This window comes from Dipodomys spectabilis, unplaced genomic scaffold (assembly GCF_019054845.1).
Source record: "Dipodomys spectabilis isolate Male_0828 unplaced genomic scaffold, ASM1905484v1 ptg000571l, whole genome shotgun sequence".
In the NCBI taxonomy this organism is placed as follows: Eukaryota; Metazoa; Chordata; class Mammalia; order Rodentia; family Heteromyidae; genus Dipodomys; species Dipodomys spectabilis.
Window position 1 is genome coordinate 408,895 of NW_024871248.1, and position 12,381 is coordinate 421,275.

At 33.3% G+C, this 12,381-nt stretch overlaps 1 pseudogene; it reads left to right on the forward strand.

The window, feature by feature from the left end:
- The first annotated feature begins 2,584 nt into the window (after positions 1-2,584).
- LOC122100230 lies at positions 2,585-2,681 on the forward strand (annotated as a pseudogene).
- Positions 2,682-12,381: the final 9,700 nt, after the last annotated feature.

Sequence of the window (12,381 nt, forward strand, 5' to 3'; positions counted from 1 at the left end):
CCTAGACATGATTTCATTGCCATCCATTTGGAAGGTTAATCTGTAGTCAACAAGAAAGTTTAAAAATAGCTTAGAATGTATTCCTAACTACCAGTTTTTATAAATGGCTTTGTACAATGGTTTGTGATTATTTTATTTTACATGGGATAATATTTTCTACTACCTATAAGTTTTGGCAAAAGAAGAAAACTAAAATTTACTACTGTAAAGGAAAATGATAGAAATAGAAGACAGATTGTATGTTTGTCAAATCTCTGATGAGTACTCATATTCAATTCTTTAAGTCATATTTCTTACTATGTTAGACAGGGAAAACATAAAACACCATATGATAAGGCAACTATTCATGACTTTTGAAAATGTACTTATTATGTGATGAAATTTACTTTATTAGCTAATGTTTTGGTTTGAAATATGGGAGGCTGATCTATTTAACAAATTTGCGAAGCCACCTACTGAAAAACACAAATGGTGGGGGGTACTATTCATACACTTTAAGGAATGGTTGAACCTGTTTGGCATTAGTGCTGGGTAAATAAATCAACTCTATTGTAACTTGCTCCCTACACTTGAAAAACTAGTAACCTCACTAAACATCATCACTTGTAAAGTGTTTTTTTTGGCAAATGTGATTTTTTAAAGTTTATTTGAAAAGGAATATACTTTCAGCAGATTAAATGTAGGTTATCATTTGTTTGAGAATGACAACATTTTTATACTACAGAACCAAATTTTACTGAAGTACCAGTGTTTTGAAGCACTAAAGATCTTCTCAATTAATGTTTTTCTGAATTATATTTGACCTCTATGTCAAGTATTCCTAGCATTGGTAGACCAATTATGGATCTATCTTTCAGGAACTATTTTTTAGCTTGCTGATACTGGACTGAAATCATTCATCAATCATTAAGAGAGGGGTATTACAAATAATCTTGTGACATTTGTGGACTTTTTCACTCATATGGGATGGTCATCTGAAAATTGAAAGTTTGAATTACTGTACTTTCACATTTTGTAATTTCATCTTGCATTTTAAGTTGCCTTGCATTTACCAATTGCTCACTGCTAATTCCTGCATTTCAAGGAATTGGGGCCCTGAAATATAAGAAATGAGAAATTGAGATGGGTCTTCAATGACTTTCTCTTGGCATGTTGCATGGGCGTAGGTGGGAACTCTTGTCCTAGTTATCTGATGATGCGGATAACTGGGACCTGGGATCCTAGGACCCATGGATCCTGTGGAAGAATAATACTTTTTAGACATCATATCAGCAAAATTTGAGTATAATCAGTAGGAATGTTTCAAAAATATGGAGAAAAACAATTTGGGACCAGCGAGTTAAAACATTAAACAGAGCAGCAGAGTAAAATCCCTTATAGATTAGAGGAAAACATTGTTTTTTTTACCATGTGAATTCAGAAGACCAAGAACACGTAGAAGGTATCACAAGTTTATACCAAAAACATTGCATTGATACTTTTTATATTCTAATATATATTCTAATCCTGATTATTTATATTCCAATCTATTTATTGGAATAATATAAATTAGTCAAATTATCAATTAATTCTACTAAGATTTACTGTATGAAATATAAAATCAGCACATATAAATATAAAATATATAATTATCTATAATATAAAAAAATGTTTTTCATTGTTCTGTTATGGTTAAGGTATCAAAGGCAACTGTTTTAAAGTATTATTCCATTACCTCTACCTCAGTGTTTGATAGAATTAGAACTAAAGCTTTACCATTCAGAGATGTACAGCCTAGAGGCAAGAGGAAACACTGTGATTAAAACACTCCCAATTTAAGGCCTAATAAGGAGGAGAAACATATGGACTTCTCCTGGAGCTATGGAATATATTTGGTGATAGAAAATCAGTGGTGTAACTTCCTACCTGGTTGGATGGTAGACAGGCCAGGACATTAGGTAATCATGCATATGAACAATTTTTTCACCTTCTTCGCTTTAGCTACTTTTGAAATGGTAGGGTGTAATAAGCAGTTATATTTTGAAAAATACCTTCTAGTCCAAACAGTTCTGTCTGAACTGTTCGTCTCTCTATAATCCCTTGTAACTATGATTAGTTTTGCTCCAGTAAGACAATCTACGCTGTCAGGGTAAGACATTCTGGGTGGGCTGTTCCTACATGGAGCAAGGGTAAAGGGTCAAGGAGACATTTGTGCCAGCAAGACCTCATTTGGGAAATTTTAAGCTGCAGATGTTTAGAAGTAGCTGTTAAGCAAGGCTTACTTTGAATCCATTAGCTCCACAAAGCTAACTCAGTTAATAAATAAGTACTTGAAAATCAATCACCTTTGCACCTATCTATAAAGGCTTCAACGTATGATCAAATTTCAAATGAAAATGATTTAAAATAGTCATTGACAAAAACTTGCAAATGTAAACAATCGAACAAACAACATAGGTTTTTTCCACCATACACAGAATTTTACAGAATTAAGATGAATAGCAATTTTGGGAACAATAAGGTTTCCTTGATACAAATAGGCAACCAAAGATCTATGCCTGTCTTAAGATTGCAGCATTAATTACTTAAATTTACAGGATAGTACATGCTTCAGCAGCAGGTCTACCTGAATTACAATACAGAGATTTACATGGCTCTTGCACCAAGATGATATGAAAATTTGTGAAGTATTCCATATTTTTCATTCTTCAGATGCAAGAAATGAAAAACAGTTATTAAAAAGTTGATTACAAATATACAAGTGTAATAATATATGTAATTAATAGAAATAAAAGTTAGTTTGACATCAGTGTATTCAATCTTCACCGTTTTAGAAAGGCCTTTACATAGCATAACCTTTACAAAACTTTTGAAATAAGATAACATTATCATTTTATCTTAAAATGTTTCTATATGGAATGCAATCTGAAAGGACACATTTATTAATGAACCTATGTATTATAAAACAATGTCAAATTCAAAGTATTATATCTAGGAGAGAATGAAATAGATTATGGACATTATACAAACAGAATACTAAATATTTTAAAATATACTTTTTCAGACAAGCACCAGAAATATCTTTAGTTTCTGTACTACTCATTTCAACAGATAAGTTAAAATTATTTCTGATTTAAAAAATTACAAACTCTATAGAAATCACTATAGATGTATACAAACAACTCGAATATATTTTGACATCAAAGTCAGGCAATTCACTTGGAAGAATACCATGGAATCCATGAACTTTTAAAGTAAGGTATTGCTGTTGCTTTGTATTGTGAAAATATTTTCTATGGACACATAGGATGGACTGGCAATTTTGAAATTTAAGAAACTTAACTGATCCATTAGGACTTAGGAGAACAATTTGTACAGCTTTCCACAACTTCAAAGAGGTAGTGATACATACTTACACTTTTGGCAATATCAAATGCAGTTTCTTCCAAGTTGTGCTTCAGACATGGCTTGATATAATGGTTCAACAGAAGGAGATCCAGTGTATCTTTGCTATATCTATTCCCAGCAGCAAGATGTAAGGGGGTCAAGAGGCCTTTAATTTGGCCATTGGTATCTGCATTATGATGAAATAAAGAAGCCACTCTGTTATTATTCCATGTATAAGTACTGTTCAGGGATGTCCAGACATTCGCAGTTATTGCATGAATGTCTGCCTTGAGCCACCACCTCATGGACAATGTCTAAGTGTCCACTGTAGGCTTCTCCATGAAGAGGGTTATACTCATCGTCATCCCTAGTAATCACATGAGTGGCCTTTTTGGAAAGTAGTCTCTGCACTGTAGTAAGGCGATTATTTTCAGCAGAACAAAGAAGAAATTTGCTTGGATACTTTTTCATTTTTTTTTTGCGATTGATACCATTTCTCACTTTTTCACCTTGTTCCTCAACTTCATCAGAATTGCCTAACCAGAGACTTTGAGTGCCAATGAGAATTTGCTGTCCATGTATTTCCCCAATAGTTCACATTGGATGAAATGGTCAGAAAAATGCGGTGAATTTTCTGCATCTGTTTATTTTTTCACTATTTTTTATTTTCTCTTTTTTCATTTTTACTATTCTAAATTATTCTAACTGGAGAGTAGGAAATTGGTAGAGAGCAGAGGAAAGATTTTCCTCCGTATTTAAAGGTACAGACTGAAATGAGGACCAGTGTTGTCTTCATGTGCAGCTTATTCTAAGAATGAGAAAAGAGGAAATAATGTCTTCTGTGTAAATGAATTGGGATATGGCAGAGCAGAAAGTAAAATGATGCAACCAAAAATATAAAAGCAAAATAAATTAGGATAATTATGGAGCAATCATATTACCTATGAGAACCATGAAAGGGAGAGAGGAAGAGAGAGACAGATGTGCAATGATCTAGCTAGCCACAAAATCCATCCCTCTGATCAAATTATAGAGCAAATAATTTTATTTTTTAAAAGAGATGGAAATAGAATTTAAGATCAGATGTCTCCATTGTTTTTAATTATATTCTTATTATCTTAAATACTTGTACAAGGGAATTTTCATTCAACATATCAGTTTTTTTAAGTAAAATGAATCTTTAAATAAATTTTCCACACCCTTCCAAACCTCACCCCACTTTAATTTTTTCTAGTTTCATACTATCTGCATTGAATATTATACCATCACTCTCTTCCTCCATAACTCTCTTTATTCCTTCCTTTTGACTTCCACTCACATATTTCAAGTGATAGTTTCCTGGTCTTCATTTTGTTGGAATAAAGTTCAATTTTATAAGAAATTACACCTTTGAAATACTCCTCTGCAAATAGCATGCTTTGGTTAATATTTTTGTGTAAACTTGTATAAATTTCTAGCTTCCAAATATGACACAGAATATGGGTCCTTTGTGTGTCTGGCTCTGACTTAGTTCACTTAATATATTTTTAGACCTATTCATTTCGTTGCAAATAATGTAACAGTCTTCAAAATGGATGGGTTCAATCCAATTGTGTATTTGTGCCACACATTCTCTAACCATCACTCTGCCAAAGGGCATCTGGGCTGTTTCTGTAACTTGGCTACAGTGAATAGTGCAGCAGTGAACATGGTTGTGAAAGTGATTTTACTGTAACCTTTTGGAAGAATTCATCACTTCCTTTGTGGGAGCAATCCTCTAGCCAGTTTTCCAGAATAAGAACATCCCTCCCTTCATCTTCATCACAATGTATTGCAAGTCCTCAAAAACACACTTACTCCTACAGGTCTCAATAAGCTAAAACCACACTGTGCCCATATTCTTTCAATACATTTTTTTCATAATTGTACATATAAGTTAGTGAGAACCTTCTATATACTTTCCTAATGTGAGAATGAGGGACAAGACAGAGTAAATGTAAGAAATATGCAACTTAATTAGCTATTATCATATTCAAAATCATGTTCAGCTCTAATTCATAACCTCACATAATATTATTTTAATCTTTATTTGATTACTTCATCTAACCTGTAAATTATGTCAGGTGAGTTAAAAGCAAAGGCAAAAAGTGTGGTTTGATTTTGACACTCATGTGTGAGGTTGCACAACATGGGCAAATAGATGGATTAGAATTAATAGCTCTTATCCATTTTGTTAACATAGAGATGGTTTTCCCAAACTGATTCTCGAATTCGTATTCCATTGAACAACAAGAAACATGTGATAATTTCCTTTGTTTTGCTCCTTATTAACTTTTGTTTCCATTTTATTTTATAATGGATGATTTCATAAATGTACTGTAGATACAAAAATATGTTAAAATATTTCTATCCATATGCATTGATATATACATACACACATATATTATGCAGGTTATAATGATAATGTATAATTTCAGTAAGTGTACAATTTACTAAATTATTAAAACTATCGATGGCTCATGCCTGGCATCCTGGTTACTCGGGAGGCTGAGATCTGACGATCATAGTTTGAAGCCATCCTGGGCAAGAATGTCCAGGATAATCTTATCACCAAACAACCAACCGAAAATCAGAATTGGAACTATGGTTCAAAGTAGTAGAGTGGTAGCCTTGAGAGAAAAACCTCAGGGACATCATCCAGGTTCTTAGTTTAAGAAGTACAATCTACCCAAATAAAATCTATTTAATTTACACCTGTGTAATTAAAGTATTTCCATCACCCAAATGCACAACCATGTTCATTTGCAAGGTAACTCTGTTTTGTCTGAAGTACCATAAAATATTTTCACTTAAGTTGAAAGCATTGAACCATGGGTTCATTCTATCACTCTAATGCACTTTTCCACTCAAATCTTACAATTATTCCAATTATTTAAAATCATAGCTTTTTACTTTAATACCCAAATATTAGAGTTTGAATTGAGTGTCTTGTGCCCCCTAAATGGGTGTTTTTACCACTTTGTCATGTCCCCAGTCCTAAATTATCCTGATTATTTTTCAGATCCTTGTGTATGACCTTGGGCTCAGTCCACGTTATGTTATACTTCCTGGAATTTAGAATAACAGGTGCATGGTATTGTGTACAGATCTTTCTGTCCACTCTGGGCTTTAACCTCTATCCTCACAAGAGTAGACTCCCATGTAGTCAGGATTTTCATAAGTTTGTCATAGCTGATTTTTTTTAAGTCTTTGCATTTCCTGCAGGTTCTTGACTACTGAATTAATTTGTTTTCTTGGGTTGTTTTGTTTCATTTGAATGTATGTGTTGAGTTGTTCCTCACTTTTCCTTTTATTCCTTTCAATCAAGTTCTTACCTAAAGTGCTGAGAAACCAATTCTTCTTTTTCATGATAGTCAAGGTGTACATGATTTATTCCAAAGCAATTTCAGTAATATTTAAACATCTTCATATCTATGGATGGTACATAAATGATAAGTGCTGCGACGGGTCTTTTTATTTCCACAGCAGTCTTTGTCATGCACAGACAGATCATGAAATATATGAAGGTAATAAAACTACAGATGCAAGCAAAGAGAAGAAAAAACTATTATTAATTTTTTGACAGAGGCTTGAGTTCTAGTGAAAGAAATACTTTGCTTGATGCAAGATTTCACAAAATTGTATTGCTAGGAGGAAGCTAAACAATCATCTAATTCTACAGAATTGAGGGAGAAGAATCAAACTCCTGAATAGTTTACATATGGGTCAAATAAAAGCATGCTTCTAAAAAGAGAGTTGACTTTAGAGAAACATGATGAGTTCTATGTAAATAGGTGCTTAGTTGATTTTGTTAATTTGTAAACTAATACAGGGAAATAGGGTACAGCATGGTAAAAAATGAACTTTGCATTGAAATACTCATGTGTGTGTGTGTGTGTGTGTGTACATGCACGTGTATACACGCACGTGCATGTGCAAGTGCTCATTTATTCATTCATCATCCCTAAGCTTCTGTGTCCAAGGATAGTGGTTTACCACTTGAGCCATTGTTCCACTTCTGGCTTTTTGGAGATAATCGCATGTATTTTCATGATTGGACTGGCTTTGAATAGTGGTCTTCATATCTCGGCCTCCAGAGTAGCTAGCTAATCTTACTCAGCCTCCAAGTAGCTAGTTAAAATTGGGCCTGTCCTCTATACTTCACTGCTCTTTTATTCTTGTCCTGAGGTGTTTACATGCCTAAGTCATATATATGTCTAGTTGCTTTAAGAAATACTCTGACTGCTTGGCACCAGGGGCTCCCATCTGAACTCAACTACTGAGGAAGCTTGAGAACACAACCCAGGCCAAAAGTTTAGTGGACTTCCTTCTCAATCTATAGCTGGGTGCATTGAATCATTTCCACCATCCTGCACTATCTACAGGTTAAGATTTGAAGGACTGCCGAATCCAGGACAGCCAAGTTAGGAAGCTAGACAATTTGGTGTGCAACTCTTATGCCATTGATAATGAGAAGTCTAAAAAGTCAGATCAGGTGCATGTTCTTTTGAAAGGGAACCCCTATCCTAAAATTAACCATTGATATGACACCAGTCTAACAAAAACAATACCCAAGTTGAACACAATTTCCCACAACCAAAATAAGCATATACTTTAACATGCAAAAACTTAGTACAATCTTCTCTTTGCTCTAAAATCAGCTTCATCTAATTATCATATGATGTGACAGAATAGTTTCTTCATTAAACTAATTATATATTTTTAAAAAACCTAGAAAATTCTTTCTCACATATTAAATGCAAACTAATGGCAAATTACCTAAGTTCTTACCTATTTGACTACCACTATAAATTCATCTTATGATTATTATTAATGGTAATATATTCAGATTTATTAATTTACTGTGTAACAGTTATTAAACTTTTGGGTTCTCTGCTGAAGTTGAAGTATTTAAATAGTATCATCAAATTATATTACTTGGGTACTTAGGGCAGTTTTTTTAAATGTTTTAAACCAATGGTTTCTAGTAATTCTGTTTTTTTTTGGGGGGGGGGGTCCGGTCGTGGGACCTGAATTCTGGGCCTGGGCGCTGTTCCTCAAGGCTAGTTCAAGGTTAGCACTCAACCACTTGATCCACAGCGCCACTTCCAGCTTTTTTTTTTCTGTTTATGTGATGCTGAGGAATTGAACCCAGGGCCTCAAATATGCAAAGCAAGAGTTCTACCACTGAGCCACCTTCCTAGCTCTCTATGAATTCTTAATTGGTATATTATTTAGTTTATTTTTAATTTCAATTTAATTTTATTGTAAAGGTAATGTACAGAGGGGATTATTTAGTTAGCTAAATAAAGTAATGAGTACATTTATTATGGAAGGAACATTGTTATCTCTTCCATTGATTTTTTTGCACACTCAAAAAAAAACTACTGATGCTTTTCCTGTCGCTATTGACCAATGGGTACTTTTCTTTCTTCATGCATTTTTTATTATGAAATTGATATACAGAGGGCTTACAGTTATTTAAATCAACAAAAGAATACACTTCATTTTATTTTCTAAATTTCAAATTTTGAACTTAATTATTTTCTTTTGTTTCTTTAGGGTAATTCTTTTTTCAGAGTTGTAGGATTAGTTAATTTAGTTTTGCATAATTTTAACACATGTAAATTATTCAGAGATATATTTTTGCTTTCAAAATAGTTAACATGTGACTATTTAAAAATTATTTTCTTAAATTTTATATGGTTGATGAATTTAAATAAATTTATTTTCTTATAGTTCTAAACATATTTGTCCAGGTAATGAATACTGTATTTTCAAGAAGCACATACTTTATTAAAAAAGGCTGCATTACATGGTCACTTTTTGAAAATATTTATACTTGAATTAAAAAAAACTGAGCTGGGCATAGTGATTTGTGGTTTCTACTTTCTAACTATGGTGGGAAGTGTAAATAGGGTTTGTAATTCGGGAGAGACTGGGAAACTATGAGAACTTATCATAAAATTTCCAGAGTGAAATGATTAGAGATATAGCCATGCCTAGCAAGATATAGAGCACCTGGTTATTATATTCTAAATCTTGAGTTAAAACACCAGTAACATCAATCTTTTGCCAAAATAAAAGGATACATGTTTCAAAATGTTTATTATTTAAAACTTGTTTGCAAATTTCTCATGTCTTTTATTTCTTAATTTTCAATTTACTTAATCTATAAGAATCCAAGTATTTTGTGACTGTTTTATTTCTACTAAACTTTTAAATAGTATGAGCAATATTATAATTTCATATATTAAAATACTTTTACTGTTTTTGATAATTTGCTCTGTTTAATATGATAATAAAAATATTCCAAGTGTGTGTATGTGGTGTGTGTGTGTGTGTGTGTGTGTGTGTGTGTGTGTGTGTGTGCTTATGTGGGTTTTGTGTGTGTGTGCTTTGTGTGTACTTTGTAATGCTTGGGAGATCACACAATTGCTTTACATATGTTAGGCCAATGTTTTATCACTGAACTATACTGTCTAGTTATAATACAAATAGTCTTTTAAGTTATGACTTCTTAAAAGTTTCATTCCTACTATGCTTTTTCAAAATTATATATGATAAAATGTGATCCATCTTCTATCCACATTAGCAATTGTTAGTTTTATTCTTTCTCTTATTTCTTTGGAAATGAATTATATTCCTATTACAACTTTTTTACATTGTAACATCTCTATACAATGCTTTGTTTTCTATTTTATTTTTTCCATGTTATCTGACTTTCAGTCCAATGAAGAAGGTAACAGATTTTCAAAAATAAATTCTTAGATTTATGGTCCATAGATTTTGAAAAGGATGCTATGAGATTTTATGAAATAAAAACAGAATCTTAAATGTTTGTATTGGCACTATTGCCTCTCTAGATTTAAAGAATAATCTTAGACTACTACCTCAATCCTTTGTTTGTGTGTATGTATGTTGGTCATTGGGTTTGAACTCTGGGCTTGGGCGTTGTCCATGTGCTCTTCAGCTCAAGGTGAGCACTCTACCGCTTGAGCAACGGCAAAACTTCCGGTTTTCTAGTGGTTTATTGGAGATAAGAGCCTCATGGACTTTCCTACCCGGGATAGCTTTAAACCACCATCCTCAGATCTCACCCTCCTGAGTAGCTAGGATTACAGGCGTGAGCCACCGGCACCTGGCCTACCTCAAACCTTATAAAGAATGATTATCAAACTAAATGTGAGATGTAAAAACCGATAAAACATAAATGTAAAAATTCATGACATCGGAATAGTAAAGGTTTCTAAAAATTTGGCATGGAAAACATTAGTGGCTAAAGAAAAGCAAGAACTGGATTATATCAAGTGATAACCTTTCATAATTCAAAGGACACTATAACAGGAACAAAACCATATCCAACAGATAGAGGGCATATATTTGTTAATGCTACAATGATTCTGAAACTTAAGTATTTTTTGGGAGGGATCCGGTTGTGGGGCCTGAACTCTGGGCCTGGGTGCTGTCCTTCAGCTCTTTAGCTCAAGGCTAGCGCCCTACCACTTGAGCCACAGAGCAACTTCTGGATTTTTTTTGCTTATGTGGTGGTAAGGAATCGAACCCAGGGCCTCAGGCATGCGAGGCATCGCTCTACCCCTGAGCCACCTTCCCAGCCCCTAAAACATAAGTATTTTTATATCTTCTAATTCTATAAAATTTTTTTCCTGAATAGTATATTTCATTAAATAACATGCAAATTAATAGTCAATAGGAGCAGCATATGAAATAAGCTCCTTTTTAGTGTCTAAGAAATAATAAAAACTCACTAATAAGTCCATAATATAAAAAGAGGACGCAAAATATAGTAATGCATTTGTGGAGAAATTGATATACTTCTAGTAGTGATCGATTTGTATAATACTGCAATCATTTTAGCAAATAAGATTTCAAGTCTTCAAAAGGTGAAAGAGAATTTTATAGGATCCAGGCATTACACTTCTATGAATGTATTAAACAGAAGTAAAAACTTTTTTTGGATAGAGATTGTAGTTAATTGACAGTGAACTTGAATAGTATGTGTGAGACCCTGGAAATGATCCCCAAAAACAAATTTTGAAAAGACACACTATAGAGGCTGTATGATGGGCAAATTCCTGTAACTGAATTTTATATCTATTTTTAATGTCTGTTCTAAAATTTACAGCATTTCTATTTGAAGGAATGCAAGTTTGTGAAAATCGGGCTTTGAAAACTTATGAAGGCACAATTCACTTCCAAAGCATTAAAATGTATACAATAAAAGGAGATAATATATTGTAAGTGAATTGCATGTCAGGAAAAAAAAACTATTGTTAAAACTTCTTCACACAAAATGCAGAATAGATAAAAAGATGTTTTTGGCGTTGGCTAAAAACTCTTTGTAAACTATTGCATTTAAAGCAAAGATGTGATTTCTGTTTATTTTGAGGGTATTTTGTCCGTTTGGGTTTATACAGAGATAACTCAATCCAAAAGTATAACTGGAATACCTAGGAATTATGCATCAATTCTAATAATTTTTTATTATTTTTATTGTGAAAATACTGTACAGATGGGTTACAATTACATGGGCAAGATAATGAGTACATTTCTTATCAAGCATTGTAGCCTCCCCCTTTCTTTCCCCTTCCCATCCCTTCCCATCCTCCCCTGTCCCCCACTCAATACTCCCCGCTACCCCCGCTAAAGTTGCAAAGTTCACTTTTCGATATAACGACTTGTACATCTCATTATTGCAATGGGTCCACCTGTATCCCTAATGTTTTCCCATGGCTTCCCTTATTTGCAATATCTAGTATATGTCTGAGTCAAGCAGAAAAGGTCAGATAAGGTGATGTTAGGGAAATGAACCCTGAGATATGTATTCAAATGTTTTCTTTCATGCGATTGTTTCTAACACATTTATGATTATTTCATTGTTGCTTTGTATTTCCCTCCCCCACAGTATAACCCCTGCTTTCACTGTATTTGATGTTGGTATAATTTGTGGAGGGGAAGGGGTAAAACTTCTAAGTA